This window comes from Meleagris gallopavo, chromosome 17, assembly GCF_905368555.1.
Source record: "Meleagris gallopavo chromosome 17, MGAL_WU_HG_1.1, whole genome shotgun sequence".
Lineage (NCBI taxonomy): Eukaryota > Metazoa > Chordata > Aves > Galliformes > Phasianidae > Meleagris > Meleagris gallopavo.
Genome location: NC_139420.1, coordinates 12,248,652 through 12,266,254, shown reverse-complemented (window position 1 = coordinate 12,266,254; position 17,603 = coordinate 12,248,652). Strand labels below are relative to the sequence as shown.

Below are 17,603 nucleotides of genomic sequence, written 5' to 3'. Positions count from 1 at the left end.
AAAGCAACAACTGATTTTTGGTGCATTCACAGGTTAAGCTCAAAGTCCCTTTGGAAAACTGATTTTAGAGTCAGCATTCAGCTGACTTTGTAGGACAACTCAGAGCCTTTACAAGTATCTCACACTGAATGACTTCAGCAACCTTGAGCAAAATATGATAAAATGCCAGGCAAGAGATCATCTCACAATTCTTTATCGGATGCTGGATCCTCTTTCCTGAATCACAGATGGGACCTCAAGACAGGATACCAGAGACAGTTACCAGCAAGATCTTGCCTATGTCTTCCTTCACCTTCTATTCAGGTTCACACACTCCTCAGTGTAACAGGGAAAGATTTAGAAGAACTTTCTCCAAGAGTTACAGGCCACTTGAAAAACCTGCCCTAACACAAGTCTATTATTGTACACCCTGTTTACTTAAATTCATTCCACAGCCTGGGAGACTTTGCACAAGTAAATTTACAGCTTGAGTTAATAGAGCAAAATGTAAAACTGCTGGCTTTTGGCTGAGGTTGCGAGCGTAGGACAGGCACAGGTTGTGACTGGGGGTGTTTTCACAGGGCCACTGACACAGAATGTGTTTTCAGGGAGTATTTATTTTAAATAAGGAAAGTTTATACAGCTTGAGAAAATTATTGGGAAGGAAATTAAATCTTGTTCTGTTGCTCTTCCGTCTCACCTTGACACTTGCTGTTCTCCTCCCTCCCCCAGGGCTTGGTTAGGGCAGGTTTCACTTGCAGAAAATTGCCTTCCTCATGCATACTGATTTACAACCAGCCCACGGACTGGCCTTCTACATTCATTTCAAGGGAGAAGGGGGCAAACAAAACTCATTTCTCCCCTTCCTCGACCTCAGGTTGCAGTTCGGGAAGACAGGGATGTGTGGCATTAGGTGAAGGTTGCATCCTTCCCTGTGAGCAATCTGCAAAGAGACAGGTGACCCAGGCAAAACTACCCTCAGTTAAGGGGATGAGGAGGGAGCAGCTCTATCAGAGCTCATCGAGAAGCAGGGCCAATGCTACCCCAGCCTGGGAGGAGCACAGCTGGCTTGGGTTGGCACCCCTCCTTCCAGCCCAGACACAGCACCAGCAAGGCCTGTTCATCCCCTGCCCCACACCTCCCCACTCTGCTGAGCCAGACAAGAAACATCAGCACCAGCTGCACAAGCAGCCATGCACCAGGGCCCTTTGGTGCAGCTGAGCTTGTATTTACAGGCTATTTTATTATTTTCCACCTTAGCAAGAGTTTCCTCTCCACCTCACAGTGATATAACCAAGCAGAGACTTGGGCACTGAGTCCAATTCTTTCACACTGACTCTATATGGTGGGAATGACATAGAATACAAGGCCATAAGAAATCATCTGAGGCAACACCGCCCCTGTTTCCTCCAGGCACGCAGTTCTCCATCCCCAAAGCCCCACAGAACGCCCACTTCCCCCTCCTGCATCCAACATGCTCACCACAGAACACTCAGTTCCCCACATCCACACAGGGATCCCAGTCTACCACTACAGACACCTGAATCAACCAGCCTAACAAGGTCAGTGGGCAAAAACCTCACAACAGAGCACTGGTAGGTTCACTCATCTATTCCCATGAAGCAAATCAGTGGTGTGAGCTCAAGTACTGCAGCAGGACCTGCATCTTGCAGAGCAGTTTCAGCTCGACTCAGAATGCTCAGAAATAATTACTGCACTTTTCTGCCCTTCACCTTCCAGAATTTCCTCCTACTGCAGTTTAAAACTCTGGCTGAGATCTGCAGCAGGTGTCAGGCAGTGCCTTTCCATTCCCATCAACACAACAGCAGCAAGATTGACTCAGCAGCTACTTGCCATGGTTCAGTGGAACTAAAGGAGTAAAATCCAAACACAGCAGCTTCCTTGGTTCCCCAGCCCCAAAGGGCCCAATATCAGATTTCAGTTTATTTGTCACAAAGGAAGTTTATACCAGGAACATCTACCCTTTTTTTTTTTTAAAAAAAAAGAATGGTCTCTAGAAACTGAGAGGAAAACAAAAGCTTTGTATTGGCATTTGAGTGCCAACAGGAATAAGATGACGATTATCTGGTAAAAAGCTCCTGGCTACAGAAGAAGGCATCTCAGGCTTGCCTATCTCTTTCTGGACGATGCTTTGCTGAATTTATCCATGGTTACCCAGAGCCTCTTTTCCTAGCAAGTGTTATTTCAGCTCACAGTTGTATTGAGACCAAAAAAAGGAGATATTTGCCCAAAAACATCCCAAACTGAGTGAGGTCAGTCACACCAGTCCACACAGAGGATGGAATTTCATAGGAGGAAAACAATATATCTCACCTTAAAGGGACCTGTACTTTCTCTTGGGGTTTTTCCACTGCCAGCTAATGGCCCCATGTGAAACAGCAGCTCGTCCTGTGGTTTATGTCTGAGGACAAGTTGGTGTTACAGAGCAAGAGGTCTTGTGGGGGAGCCCTCATTCTTTCGCTGACCAACTCATAAATCAAACCACTCTTACAAACACCATTACCCCCTCCTGTGCACCATTATTCTCTGCTGGCATCAGGCAGACGCAGCAGACAGCACTTAAGTTCTTTTGAGGGCTTTATCGTGTGTCTTTCAGCAAGGAAAGTCAATTCAAGGGATCTTGGTCTTTCCACATTTGTCATTTCTCCGGAAGACAGGAGGCAGCAGTCTCAAACAATAGATTACAGGTTTTTTCAGAGCACTTGAAACCCAATGAGTAATTAACCCCGACACCCTTAGGTGTTATTAAGCCCACTAAACATGGGAGGAAAGGAAGCCAGACAAACCCTTGGATTCGTACCAGTTTGCCTGGGGAGCAAAGCCTGGCGTGGAAGAGTAGCACGGCTTCCCCGGGGCCCCATGAGAAGTCCATATCAGAGAGAAGAAGATGCAACTTCCCTGTCTGCAAGAGCAGGTTCGTCCCCAGTCTGCAGCAAGGTGCGAGCAGGGATGGAGCCCCGGCAGCCCTGAGGGGACCCTGCCCTGCAGCCTTCCCCAGCAGCACTCGCTCATCCTGCAGCACTGCAAAGCCTCCAAGATCTCATTTTCAAGCAGACTTTGATGTCGGCACGTCCCAGAAAGCTGGCCTAGTGACAAAGAGACAACATGTTCCCTCCCCATGCTCTCCCTCTGAAGTGAGGCAAGCAGCAGCCAGCTCTTCCCAAAGGCCCATCAGGCTGGGCTCAGCAGTACACTCCATGGCAAGGCCCATTCCGTTTTACGCCTCCCCAGGTTAGTGATTTTCTTTATCTCTCCATCACCACTGCATCTCCATTCATTAAAACCTCCACAAGAACTCATCAACATCAGAGAGAATGGTTCCATTGTCACCATTCAGAGCCACCTGGTCTGCAGAGACCCAGGACTGGAGCATGGGCCAAGGGCACTTCCCTAACCCCAGAAAAAGCCATTTTCTGCCTTAGAAATGACCTGGAATTATACAGGGACTTGAATATCAACTGGGATCCTGCTTCCAGTTGGAGTAGCCGGAACACAGGATGTTTTGCATCCCTCTGCAAGGCCAGCCTCCAACACAGCCCTGCACAACATAGAAGGCAGAAAGGAAAGACACCTTACTTTGCCATCTCAGCTACAAGATAATCCCCTGAAGTTCAGCCCTGTGCCCAAGTGCCATCATTCAGGCCAGCAGACACCACGGGCCCACTCACCACAAGGCTGCACAGGTCATTAACCCTCATACAGGACTTTACACATAGGCACTGGTTTGGTTTGGGATGGAGAGAGTTGCTTGTAGTTTACCCAGGACTCCAAAGAACCTGGCTAGTTCTCCAACCTGCCTTGGTCTTTGGCACCTGGAAATGCCATCTCCACACAGGACACAGAGACAGCATCACCAGGCAGTCATTCCTTTTCCAATGGGTGCCCAGATAGGACACGGTGCTACAACAGGAGCTTGCACCGCTCCTCTGGGCAGGCTCCACACCTGCATGCTCCTGTGATGCAACACCCAGCAGAAGGTGCCGCAAGAGATAAGGCTGTGTGGGAGCCCTCAGCCTTCCTCTTGTTCTTTCCCACCACTTGTGTTTCAGTAATTGGGCTGTGCCAGCCCCAGCCCTTCCCAAAACAGAGAGATGAGAGGAGCTGCAGCCTCAAGGCAAGGCCAGGTGCCCGCTGGAGGCTGCCCTCCCTCAGTCCCTTGGGCCCCACAGCCTCAACAGGCTTCTTCCTGGGGCCATCTAGTGGCATATTTTAATACAGTTCTTTAAAACATAAGTGCGTTCACCTGGGGTTTATGCAAACGTGGCTCTGAGAGTCTGATGTGCATCCTTGTGCCTCTGGGAGCAATCCAGGATGTGCGGCACAGCCGACAGCTCTGGCAGCACCCCGGAGCCCCTCTGGCAGGCCAGGAGCAGCACACACTCCCACTTCTTTACTTCCTATCTATGCACAGACGGAGCGTGTGAGGCTTCTTCATCCAAGAGATGCTCTCAGCAAGGTACCAGGCTGGCTGACAAAGCTTTCTGGGCCACTGAGTCCAGCACCTCGCAGCGAAGTACTCAGTCCAAGGCTTTGGTCCCTCAAAGTTATAGATGAACCCTTTTGACTCAGGGTCTCTACATCCATTCTTTCGTTAAAGCAGAGGTTTTTCCAAATTATTTTTGCAAATACTTCTAAAGAGAGCTGTTTCTCTGCACTAACTCCTGTGTCAAAAGCAATCACCCTTGGCCTAAAATTGATTTTTGAAACAAAAGATTTCTACAAATCTTTCTCAAAGAAGAAACATTTCCCAACCCAGATGAAGCTACAGCAATACCAGATCTGCAAATTGGTGGTTTTCCTTCCCAGAGTGGTGGAACAAAGGACCAATGCCTGCAAAGCTGGGCCTCAAGAGGAACCAGCCCCAACATGTTGAGTCATTAGTGGCACAAAGCAGGAGGATGAGGGCAGCCCTGCTCCTGCATGCAGGCTGCAGTCATACAAGGGGCTCCGGGCAGCTCATCCCTCAGTAAGCAGAGGGATGTCAGCAGGGACGGAAGAGCTGCTTGTAGACTGCTCTTAGGCAACTCAGCTCTCACAGAGCACAGGAGACTGATGTCTGAGCCCCAAAGCAGCCAGAGCTGTGGTCTTGACCCCCTCCTGTTGCTCTGTTTGCTGCCTCATGCCACCGCAGAGGCCATAGGGCCAATTACTCACTGTAAGCCCTGCAGCTGGCTCTTCAGCCTTCAGCTCTAAAGCACATCCATAACAAGCTCCTTCCTCCTCCCCTGACAGGTCACCAGTCATCATAAGGCCAGCATCTGAACCAGGGACTGGGACAGGTCCTGGTCTTTCATCATGCCCTTCTGGAAGGAAAATAGGCTTCTCATGTAAACATTACACTTATTATGCTCCTAGTTTTCACCGATGCTTATACAGAAGAATACTATTGGGAACATAACATAAACATTTTCCTAGAAGGCTGCACAGTTCTTTCCTGCATACAACATCATGTTTTTTAGCAAATGAAGACTTAATCCAGACTAGTTGCTTCTTTTGGGGAAAATTTATTTCCTCAGCAGCTAAGTGTCACCTTGTAGCAAAGTTTTGAAGATTAAGCGCTTAATTATTAGATTTTATACTATTTGTGGAATGACACCAAGAGCTGCATGTGGCTACTGGAGCCCTGCTTTTCCCACATTGTGTCCAAGTAGCTAGTGTGGGTGGCTGCAAGTGCTACAGCATGCATCATTCCTGTACCTACCCACCAGCCCAATGCTTCTGAGCTCTGAAGAGTTCTTAGTCAGGTTCAGACAAATTTTATCCATCTCTTTCCAGTACCAGACAACAGGTTAACTGGATTTAGCTGAGACTGGTTCAGGATCAGCTTCCAGTTCAGCTCTCTCTGGTTCAAGGAAGGCATTGTATTTCCAAGCAGCAGAAGATTGGCCTATCCTGTCTGAACTGAGTCATCCAGACAAAATATGCTTTCATATTCTCCAGTCAATTCTATCTCAGCAATCTCCACACCCAAGAGAAGAGAAGTCTGTATGATAGAACCTAAAGAACAACACCTGCCTTACCTTGGAGTGCTGTTGGATGCAGTCAAGGGGAAAAACATACCCCACGTGCAGTGTTTCACTTCAACTTGGAGCCATTAAAGGGTTCATTCAAGACCTAGGGAGACCCCCAGGTAGAGCTTTTACCCTTCTATTTGCAGTTCAAGCCCATTTGCATCTTTAGGCTTAAGTATTTGTGAAAGCTGTTACAGCCAGATGTAGTCATGCTCAGGAGTCTTTGCCAAGCCCATGGCAAGCAGGCCCACATTCTGGAAGCTGACTGATAATATGGAGAGCTGAGCAAAAGCAAACGTATTCCACTTGGCCATGGAGTCCACTCTTTGGTCGACTCCCTCATGTTTTCAAGCCATCTAATTCTTTGACTATGGACACCAGCATTTTCACTCACACATTGCTGATTTTCTGCAGTGCAAAAAGAGGAAAACCCTTCCCACAAGTTTATTACGTCCTCAAACTCCCTTTCCATCACAGCACAGACTCCAGGACAAGCTGGTTCCTAACCAGAAACTGCAGCTAAACCCAACTCTGTGTCCTGGTACATTCTGGAAAAAGTAGATTTCAGAAGACTGCAGAAATAAGGCTTATTATCAGCAAAATCAACATAAAGAATTATCTGTATTCATGCAAAGCCTCATATAGGAACTCTAAGGAGACCTTGTTGTTATTTCTTTGCATATTGCAAGGCCGAGACATGGAGCTTGGTTCTGCAGGGGTGGAGGCTGAGGCTACCAAGTCCATCACCCCAAGACACTGACAAGCAAAGCCAAGCAGCACACATGTCAGCTCAGCTCTGGAGATCTTGAGTCGTGTCTCAGATACAGCTTCCTCTAGCACAAGTCAATTACCGTGACTCAGTTTCCAACCCTCTTTTTAATTCACTCTCCTGTTGTGAAAAGCGTTGTTGACTGGACAAGCTGGGCACAAAACCACCCACTAAGAGGCAGGTAAGGATATTCTGCAAAAGCTGCAAGCTGCAGTGGGGAATAGCGAGGACTAATAAGAACAGTGACCAGAAATTGAGATGGGCTCATTTTGTGTTTCTTTTCACATCGTTCCAAGTTTTATTCATTTTGCTACATTAAATCTCCAGATGGGATAACAGATGGCTTTAAAGATCAAAGATCGCTGTTTAGAAAGTCTCTGTCCAGCATGGTTTCCTGGGAATAACTTCTCTGAAGCAGTGTTTATTTCTACTCACTTCAGACCAAATAGTGCTATAGTATAAAATAACACCCAGAAACTGCTGCCACAGTGACTGCCCTATTTCTGTGTGCAGTGCTTGCCCTAGAGAACTCACATCTCTGAGTGGCACACCTTATCAGCAGTGCTGTCCCAGACGGACTGGGTGTGCCTTGCCTAGAATGGAAAATTACATACTGATGCTTTAACTGACTGAGGTCCTTAAAAATGAGGAAACCCCATAGGTAGCTTTGGGACTTCTCACATAGGAAAGCAGGTGCTGAATGGACCAGCCGGCCTGGTGGATGCATGCAGGATGACAAAAGGCTGCCAGCCCAGCTAGAGGGAGCGTGTCACCTGTTCTGCAAGTTCCTTCCCTGCCAGCTACACTCCTAACTCTGAGCCTTTGCCACACTCACCTCTGAGTTTCAACATCCTCCCAAATCCAAGTCACTTCCTTTGTTCCCCAGCCAAGGAACTCCAAAAATCAAAGAGTACAAGAGACTGATACCACAGGAGCTGACTGTATCTCAGGCCATTTCCTATCCACTTTTGCTCTCCATAGTTTGGATAAGAGCTCTCTACAAGGCCACTTTTGTGCCCAGGAAGCAAAAACCAGGCTGGGATCACTTGAACCCAGCTCCAGCCCCACAGAAAAGAACGTGTTCCTCAACACAACTTGGAGGCAAAAGGGCTGCAGTGTGAGGCTTTGTGCAGCTCCACAATGTGTCAGACCCTCCTCAAGAGTGGGGAAAGCTTATGGAGGGTACAAATTATGTGGCATTAATAAAGGGCAGCCTTCTCCAGAGCACCTCATGGCTGCGCTTACTGAGAACCCATCATTCCCTGTCTCCCCCCAGTTTTCTGAACCAAGCAGTGTTCAGCCCCAAAGTTGGCTTCGTTTCTAGCTATGGTTCATTTCAGTGCAAGAAAGAGGGGTGACCCCATGTGCACAGTGTCAGAGAAGGGTCAGGGGAAGCATGAAAGTCCCCAAGTCACTCAGGGCATGGACATGCAGGTGCTCGCCCAACCCAACTGCCAGAGCCAAACTGAAGCCTAGCACCCATCACTTCTACCAGCTGCTCATATCCACACCTAAAAACCTGACAGAAATGCTTTTCAAAGGGAAATTTTTGTGCTCTTAGAGTGGTCTCACCCCCTGATTTCACCAGGATGATGTGATCAAAGAGGAAGCAGAAGAAACAGTAATTGATTACCTGTAAAACAGGATTATAATCCAATAAATAAATGATAAATCAGGGTGTCTCCACTTAGCAAGGAGCTGGAGACCCAAAGTTCCTCTGGAAGGTTCTGAACAGAATGTCCATTATCCAAACTGATTGCAGCCATCAAGAGGAAAAAGCAGCTGTGCCTTCGTGTTTTCTGACACTTTTTTTTTGCTCATTACACCATCCTCACTGGAAATGCTTTGGATTTCAGATAGCTCGTTAAAGAGCAGCAGGGATTGCTCTTTTCCAGACTTACTAACAACCCACCACCGAGGAGCCAAGTGTGGTTCCTCTGCTGCATCTTGGCCAAATCCTTCTACTCTCAGCAAAACCACTGCCCTCCAAGTTGTGAATCCCTCCAGAGCCCTGTTTACACAGCTTTACTAAGCCTCTGTGGCACAACTGGCTCTTCTCTTGCACGTCAGCCATCTCCCCTGCCGGTCCCTGCAAGCATTAACACCAGGCTCCAAGGGTTTAACTCCTTCAGAAGTCTTTCAGGCCCCTGGAACCCAGGAATTACCTTCCCATTGCTCCCCACAAACCAGCTCTGACGCCTACATGCACACACACAATTCAGGCTCCTTAATGAGGGCACTCACCAGTATGGGGAGGGACAATGGGCATCACTCATCACTAATCAGAGGCAGTCAGAAAGTAGGACAGCATTGATTTGGAAGCTCTGTCAGACCTGGAAAGCTCTTCCCTAAGGGTCCCTCCATGCTGGTTCAGAAGTTTCAGCAAAACATGCCTGCTTCCAGTTTCTTAAGAGGCGAGTGTCTTCTTTCCCTGGGAAGGCTTTTTTCCCCATTGTGTGACCACTGCACATTAAAACACAATCAGTATAATTCCTATTGTTTACCCTGAAGTTTGATGCATGTCTTCCTGCTTCTACATCCTTGTTCTCACATTTTAGTGCCCCCGGTTCCTCCAGAGCAAGTTGATCTCTCACCCAGAGAGAAGTGTTTCATGTGAAATTGCAGTTTCTGGTGCAGAACGGTTTTGCAATGAAGGAGGAGGCAGAAAACGTAAGTAAGTATATAATAAGGCAAACCGCTTATAAAGGACAGCAACATGTGTGTATAAGAGCAAAAAATGTAAGGAACAATACGAATAAAACTATGAAACAAAATGTAAGGAAATGTTTTCTGTGTGCACATGTTTGTGTGTGCATAGAAGTGAGAAGAAGGTGAGGCTGGCACATAAAAAAGAAGAAAGCAAGAAAGCAAGACAGCTTAATATGTGCACGTGGATATGTGAAGGAGGACAACAGAAAAGCAACAAGATAAGGAAAGGGAGGCCCTGTGCCATGCAAATCAGCTCATTCACTGAAGAACCCTACCTCTCAGAACACAGTCACACACACCTGTAATGCTTTGTGAGGTTTCATAAGAAAATGCCAGGCCTAAAGCTGCTTCCCTGTAAATATCACAGAATCGCAGAATGGCCAGGGTTGGAAGGGATCTCAAGGATCATGAATCTCCAACCCCCCTGCCACAGGCAGGGCCACCAACCTCCCCATTTAATACCAGCCCAGGCTGCTAGGGCCCCATCCAGCCTGGCTTGAATACCTCCAGGGATGGATGGGGCATCCACAGCCTCTCTGGGCAGCTGTTCCAGCACCTCACCACTCTCACAGCGAAGAACTTCCCCCTGAATCCAACCTAAATCTTCCCTCTCTCAACTTAAAACCATTTCCCCTTGTCCTGCAGTTATCTACCCTTTCCAAGAGTTGATTCCCCTCCTGTCTGTAGGCTCCCTTTAGGTGCTGAAGGCTGCAATGAGGTCACCCCACAGCCTTCTTTTCTCCAGGCTGAACAAGCCCAGCTCCCTCAGCCTGACTTCATAGCAGAGGTGCTCCAGTCCCCTGATCATCTTTGTGCCTCTCCATCTTTGGACCCTCTCCAACAGTTCGTTGTGTTTCTTGTACTGGGGGCTCCAGACCTGGACGCAGTGCTGCAGATGGGGACTTACAAGAGCAGAGTAGAGGGGGACAATCAGCTCCCTGCCCCTGCTGGCCACCCCTCTGCTGATGGAGCCCAGGATACCAGCAATGAGATTCTCATGTGGAGCTCACTGAGACCTTCAGGAGCTGTCACATCAGTGTCGATGGCATTCTTGCACACATCATTATAAAAGAACAGAAGGAGCTCACGTATGATTAACAGTTCTTTCTCAGGCTCTGGGGCCACACTCCCCATTCGTGTCTTTCCTCATACTGCCACCCGCACCCCCGGGGCTCCCCTCGCCGTCACGGCGGAGCCGAATCCTGGGCGGAGCCGCTTTCTGGCCGTGCTGCCTCACTGTTCCCACCAGGTGGCGCTCCAGGAGCGGCGGAGCGGCGGGACCCGGCACGGCGCGGCCCCGGGCTCTGTGACCTCGGCCCCTTCCTCCGTTCAACGCAAACGTAGGGCTGCTGGTTCAGGTCCTGCTGCTGCCAGGACTTCGAGAGTTCATTATTTCGGCGCGTTAGAAATATCTGGGGTTGGAGATTCCCTCCGTGCATCGCTCTGCCCGTAGTCTGACGCGATTAAATTAGGAGTAAGGGAAAGCTCTCCCGACGGCAGAAATTTGGAGGTGTAGGATACCGGGATGGAAGGGACGAGAGGACCGCATTTACGCTTTATCTCTCTTCTCCACTCCACCCACGGTTAAACACTCGGTAGACTTAACAAAGCAGAGAGCAGTCTGTCTGTAAAAGGGGGGGAGCACCTCCCGAGCGGTCCCCGGTCTCTGTGGGACGACGGGCGGCCTGAGGATCAGCGCGGGGCCACTGGGTGAGCTGATGATGCTCACAAGTGGCCAGCAGAGAGATATTCACCCGGGACACGCGATAGGGCCGATAACGCCGCTAACCAAGAGGCAGATACCGAACACAGCCGCTCGAGCCTCCCGGCTGTTCTCGGACGGAGCCGGGCTTCGCTGCAGCCTCCGGGGGAGCTGGCGCCGGCCGGGGCCGAGGGAGGGCACCGGGGGCCGGGACGCGCAGTGCCCGATGTCTCGTGTGTCGTGCACGTCTTAATCAAAGTGAAAGGAATGCGCACACAGCCTCATCCCTTCCCATCAGCTTTATGTAACGCCATACGCACACGTACGTGGATTTGGATTGCAGAAGTATTTGAAACGTATTAGAGCTGCTCGACGCTATATACGCGCTACGTGCAGTGAGAAGTACAGCTAAATAAAGTCACTCGGAGCTCCGGAGGCGGTATGAGCGCGATGGCAGAAATGCGGGTGCCGGGAGCTGCTCCGTGCCCGCTCCTCTCCTAGCGCACGGCGGGTTCCTCCGACTGCTCCCACCCTTTGGGGTTCTTTAATTTTTGTTTTCCCCTCGTAATTGTTAAGAAAAATGAGGAAAAGAAAGAAAAAAAGAAAAAAGAAAAAGAAAAAAAAAAAGAAAAAAGAAAAAAGAAAGAAAAAAAGAAAAAAGAAAGAAAAAAAGAAAAACTAAAATCGCCAGGTTTATTAAAGAAAGTCTCTACCGGCCCGAGACGCCACTTCGGGCTGCAAAGCGAAGCCCACTTTTCTTCCGACCGAACGCGGCACATTTTCGGAGGATCCCACACTGGCCGCGGTGCCGCGGGGCTCAGCCGGGACGGGCGCTGCTTCGCCTCAGGCCCGCGTTCCTGGTGAGAAAGCACACTTAAAACAAACCAAGGAGACCACCACCAGCACCGTCGTGCGGCTCTAGGGTTAACCCCCCCCTAATGACTGACGGCTGGTGCCACTGAGACAAATAAATACATCGTAAGGAGGGCAATGGGTCGCGAGTCGTTTTGGCCCTAAGGTGAGATTTAGCAATGACCGCCCATTAAAACAAGCTTTTCACTTTTCCTAGGGTAGCCCCTGCCCCCATTCGCTCCGGCGAACGAAGCGGAGGAGCGTCCCTACCTGTGTACGTTTGCGTTTGAGGTTAGGGGCTGTTTTATGTCTGGATGTGTTTTGTTTGTTTGTTTTAGTTCGGACTTGGGAGAAACGGAAACAGGAATGAATAGGGCTCGGGAGAGACAGCGAGTTTGAAAAACGCCCTTCAAAATCCGCGGGAAAGGGTCCGAAGTGACGACGCTGGAGAGCTTAAAAATGACGGTTTCAAAGCAACCAGTCGGAAACAAAATCCGGAGCGGCGGGGTGAGGCAGAAGGCAGAGCTCCACGCTCCGAGCGGGGCGGCAGGGAAGCGAGCCCTGCCCGCACAGCGACCCGAAACGGGGCCGCGCGCCCTGCCCTGCAAAGCCTTCCTCTCCCTCCTGCACCTTTCCCGAAAAAAGGCTCCGCATCTTCTCGACCCCACGGCCAAGGCTGTGTGAGGACCCACACCTCCACTGCCCCGCTCGTAACTTTTCCATGGAGCAAGTCCATGGGAAAAAGCACCGCTGCCTTTTTCTGCCGGGTTTATTTCCCTGCTCGTTCTATTTTGCTCTGGAGGCTCACGAAGAAGTAAAGCTGGGAAGGACTTCGGAAAGGAGAGAAGCCGGGGGGAGAGGGGGCTGCCGGGCAGGGAGGGATCGGTGTGTCCGTGGGGTGGGGGCTGTCCGGCTGCGTTAGAGCTCGACGGGGTCGGCACAGCCCAGCCCGATCAGAGCGCTTGGGTTGCTGGTGGTTGTTTGGTTTTTGATTTTGGGATTGTTGTTCTTTTTTCAATGCTGAGTTAAATAAAGTCCTCCGCTAGAAAGAGCTCTGTCTGGGAGAGTGATGGAAAGCTAACTTTAGTGAGAATAGCGTGAAGTTCAGCAGGAATTACGGCCCCGGTGAGCTGCAGCGAGTTACTTCAGTCGAGAGTGAAAAACAATATATAAATAAATGAAACAGTGAAAAGGGAATAAATAAATAAATAAATAATAAAAAAGGAGAAGAAGGAGGAGGAAAATAAAAAAAGAAAAAAGGAGAAAAAAATAAAATCACTTTCTCCAGAGTAGTTAATATTTAAAATAAATAAATAAACGAGAGGTTACCAAAGGGAAAACCCGAAGGAGGAGCAGCCCCGGGAGCTGAGCCCGGAGCAGCCCCCACAGCCGCCGCGCCCCCGGAGGGAACCCATTGCGGCCCCCGACGAGCAGCCGGAGCCGGGAGTTACACGAACGCCCTGAACGGCCACTTCAAGCTGAGGGCTTCGCCTCGCCGTGTTTTTACACGCCTTAATTGTTCGCTAATAATGCGGGGTTTGGGAGAAGCACGTGGGAAGTATAGGGCAGCCTGGAAAGAAAAAAAAAAAAAAAAAAAGAAAAACCAACAAAAACCCCAAAGCAACCCCACGAGCCGGCTCGGGTGCTATCAGCTTTTCTCTCTGTTCGGAGTCAGAAGGCTTCACGTGGAAGCGGCTATTCTGTGAAAGCTCGGGGGATGTGAGAAGGGTCTGGCTGCAGGGAGAGGTCGGCGGGTCAGGGAGATAACGCGCTGCCAGCCTCCAGGACACGGCTTGGAATGTCCCCGTGCGTGTCTGTTTGCTTTGGTGCGGTGTGCGAGGGGCAGAAGGTTCGGGGTTTCTTAACAAGAAGCGGCAAAAAAAGGAGTTTTCGATTTTTCCTGCTCCGTTTCCCCACGGTTCAATCCACCCCCGGCGTTCCCGAAGTTTCCATCATGGATCCTTCCGGCCCGGTGCCCCCGGAGCTCCCGGCCCTGTTCGGCTGCTGCCCGATCCGAGGTGCGATGGCGAACGGCCAGCAGCGGCGTGCCCGCAGGGAGCAATGCGTCCGCAGAGAGCCACCTCTGCTCCCCCCCTTCCCCCTCTCCGTTCTGCTGGAGCCCCGAGGAAATGCCCACAACAACTCATCCTTCCCCGAGACAACAAACTGATCCATCCGTCTGTCCATCATCCATCCGTCCATCCGTCCATCCATCCCTGAGCCCCTCACAAGGGTAGGGCGTAGCAGCAGCGCTCACCACCACTGCGCTCCCCCCACGGGGCTCCCCGAGTCCCGCAGGAAAACCGTGGGGTGGGACCTCCGTGTGGGACCCCCGCCCCCCAAAACCCGGGGTGCTGCCCACCGGGATACACAGCCCTGCGGCTCAGAGCGCTGCGTGCATTCCCTGTGCACACGGCTGATGAACTTCAAGCAACTCTCCTTTTCTTTCTCATTTTTTTTCCTCTCCTTTCTTCTTCTCTTTCTTTTCTATTTTTATTTTTGTTCTCCTTTCTCTCAGCCCTCTCTCTCTGCCTTCCCAAAACTCTCCCCGGTGCAACCCTGCAGCGAGGGCGGAGGCTGAACAATTCCCGCTTCCAAGATTTTCCGAACAATCCTTAAAGAAGGAAACCTTTCTCTCGAAGTCTCTTTGATCTACGAGGCCTGGCGCTCTGTGAGCCCGAGTGCGTGAGGGGCCCGTCGGCTGCGGGAGCCCCCCAGCCGGGACATGAAAGGAAAAAAAAAGGGCGGCCAGAGTACGGCGATCGACCGAAGGGCTCGAATATTTCATATTCCTGCTAGCTGTCAAGTCCAAAAGCAACAACCCGCCTCCCGTCGGCTGTTTGCAGAGGGCAGCGGCGTGTGTGCGCGTGAGGGGCCGGAGCGCACCGTGCACCGCAGCCGGGAGAGGGGAAAAGGGCCGTAAATTTGCACTTGTAATCAATCAATAATTAACTAATAACAGAGCGTGGGCCGAGCGGGCCCGGCAGGACGGCGGCGGGAGCGGCCGGATCCCGTGGAGGTGGCTCCCGTGCCTCTCCCATCACCCCACATCCCCGAGCTGCTCCGGCCCCATTGCCCCTCTCCGGGGCCGGTCCCCCAGCCCCAGCCCCGCTTTCCCATAGACTTTGTACCGGCGGCCAAAATTCCCTCGGGTAAAACCCGGCAAAACCTGCCACGAGCTCCACTGCCCGACGAGGGAGGGAGGTCAATTCTTCCCTCCCCTCTCCCCATCTCCCCATCTCCCCACGGGACCCCCATCCCCGTTGGGTGTCCCCGCGTTCCCCACCCAGGGTCCCCTCGGGGCCGCCCCGCACTGCCCCGGCTGCCCAAGAGATGGCGCCGCCGCCCCGCCGGACCCCCCCGGCGCCGAGCCCCCCCCACCCAGCGCCGGGTCGCCTGCATCAGCCATAAAACCATTGAGGATATCAAGACAGGCGCCAGGTGAGTAATAGACAGGATAATCCAGAGAGATTGCTCGCTGTTTACCTCCATCCACAAGCGCCACAAGAGTTACTCATTAACGTTACTATATACAAATAAGATACACAAGAGATAAAGCCATTTGCAAGTCAGAGTTACACCTGCGGTACACGGATTTCTTGCAAGGGCATGGGGAGGGGGAGGTCAGCGTTAGGCCCGTGGGAGGGGGGGATGAATCAATCAGGCCGCACCCCCAGCGCCTAAAACACAACAGTGAGTGCCGGTCCGCTTGCAAACAGGCTACCTGGTGCCTGCAAAGGGAGGAGGCGGCGGCTATGTTGCTCAGGATCAGCGCTGAGTTTCCTCTCCGACTCCCAGAATCTATCTCCACACCTTCCCCCCCCCACACACACACCACAACAGCCCTCCCTGTGCGAGAGATTGCGGAGGCACAAGCAGCAGGGGAGAGAAAACAAACAGGCGTTCGTGAAACCGAATGAATGAGAAGAACGATATGGAGGGGGGATAAGAGTGTGGAGCTGAAATGTTCCTCTTTGCCGGCTCTAAGGGGAGAAAGTTGAACCACGAGGCAGCGGGGTGATCGTGCGGCCACGGCAGTTGGTAGGACCGCTGTGCTCCCCACCCGGGGCCGGCAACCCCAGGGACAGCAGAGGATCTGGGTGACAAGCGACATCCATCTCGTGGGGATGCAGCCCGGAGCCCGCTTGTTTGAATTGTTGTTGTTTTGTTTTGGCCAGCCCCGACGCCACCTCTCCGTCCATAAAAGCCCCACCTAGCTCCGAGGCACATCGGCATACTGTGGCATTTCCCCAGCCCTCACCTTGGGCAAGCTGGGAAGTGGGGAGAGGGAGCGAAAAATCCTGGGGGTGGGAGAGAGAAAGACCCCACTCAGTTCAAACCCCCGGCGACCTGGCCTGTTGTGTGTCCGGTATTCAAATACACCCTTTAAAATGGGAAAAATCCCCCCAGAAGCGAAGGATACGAAATGAACACGGAAAAGTGCTCGAGGTGCACGGGAGGGTCACACTGGGTGCTCGGCCGTTGTGCTCAGCATCCCTTGAGCCCCCAGCGCTCACGGGTAGGGACCCCTCCAGCAGCCGCTCTCAATCGGAGGTGGGGAAATGTCCCTTTCTGCCAGAATTTGCCCCCAAAACCAGCGGGACTGGCTGGCGAGGCGGCCGGGGGCTACAGCCGGGGGTCCCCCCCGCCCCTCACGGTTGGGCCCGGCGGAGCTGCTTTGAAAATAAGGGGGAACGCTGCTCCATGGCCACGTTCCCCTTGAGCACTTCTTTCTCTCGCCGGCACAGGACCCAGAGGCCGCGGGCCGAGGGGCAGGCAGAGCATAAAACAGGATCCGGGCTGGAAGTACATCCTTATAATATTTATTACTGGCGGAGGATGAATCACTTTCCAATATACGGGCCACTAACTGTTGAAGGGGGGGAAATCTCTTTAACGAGGAGGAATATATATGTTGTGCTTAGGGATGTGCTCACGGGCTGGCAGCGCTGCAGGCGGGGGCTGCCAGCTCCTCTCTCTGCTCCCGGTGACCGCCCAGCCCACGTCCCCCCCAGCACCACCCCGCTCCAAAGCTTATTCTCAACGTATCCTCAGCCCCACAGCACAAAGGGGCGAACCCCAGGAGGACCCCCGACCCCCCGGCCAGGTGTTGACTGGAAGGATCCATCCCCTGCTCGGACAGCGCCGTAACCCCAGCGGTTCAGGAACTCTTTACCTGGAAACTTTTGAGGGAGAGTTCTGCATTAAATTTTAACCGATCTATTCTCCGATTCTTCACTTTTGTTTTATTAATTTATGACAGATAAAAGCATCGCTGAGCCGTTCTCATTAACTTTTCAAACGCCACTTAATCTCGTTCCATTAAAAGAGGTGACTTAGTACCCTCTGGATCCGCTTTAAAAGTGTGTGTGTGGGGGGGGAGATGGAAAGGTACATTAAGTAGCTTGCTTAAACCGCGGGTTTCCCCGGCCGATCCGTGCGGGATCCTTCCCCGATAATCTCCGGGGATTGAGAGGGGCGGACGGCGTGGGGGGGGGGGGGGGGAGCAGCGCTCGGCCCCCGCTGCGGGCAGGTGGGATGGAGGCACAGCAAGGGACGC

The 17,603-nt window shown here is 51.7% G+C and overlaps 1 long non-coding RNA gene across 1 annotated transcript; it reads left to right on the top strand.

The window, feature by feature from the left end:
- The first annotated feature begins 10,709 nt into the window (after positions 1-10,709).
- LOC146543207 (uncharacterized) lies at positions 10,710-13,092 on the top strand. Its single transcript, XR_014887077.1, has 2 exons — positions 10,710-12,209; positions 12,382-13,092. It is a non-coding gene; the product is annotated as an uncharacterized LOC146543207 (long non-coding RNA).
- The last annotated feature ends 4,511 nt before the right edge of the window (positions 13,093-17,603 follow it).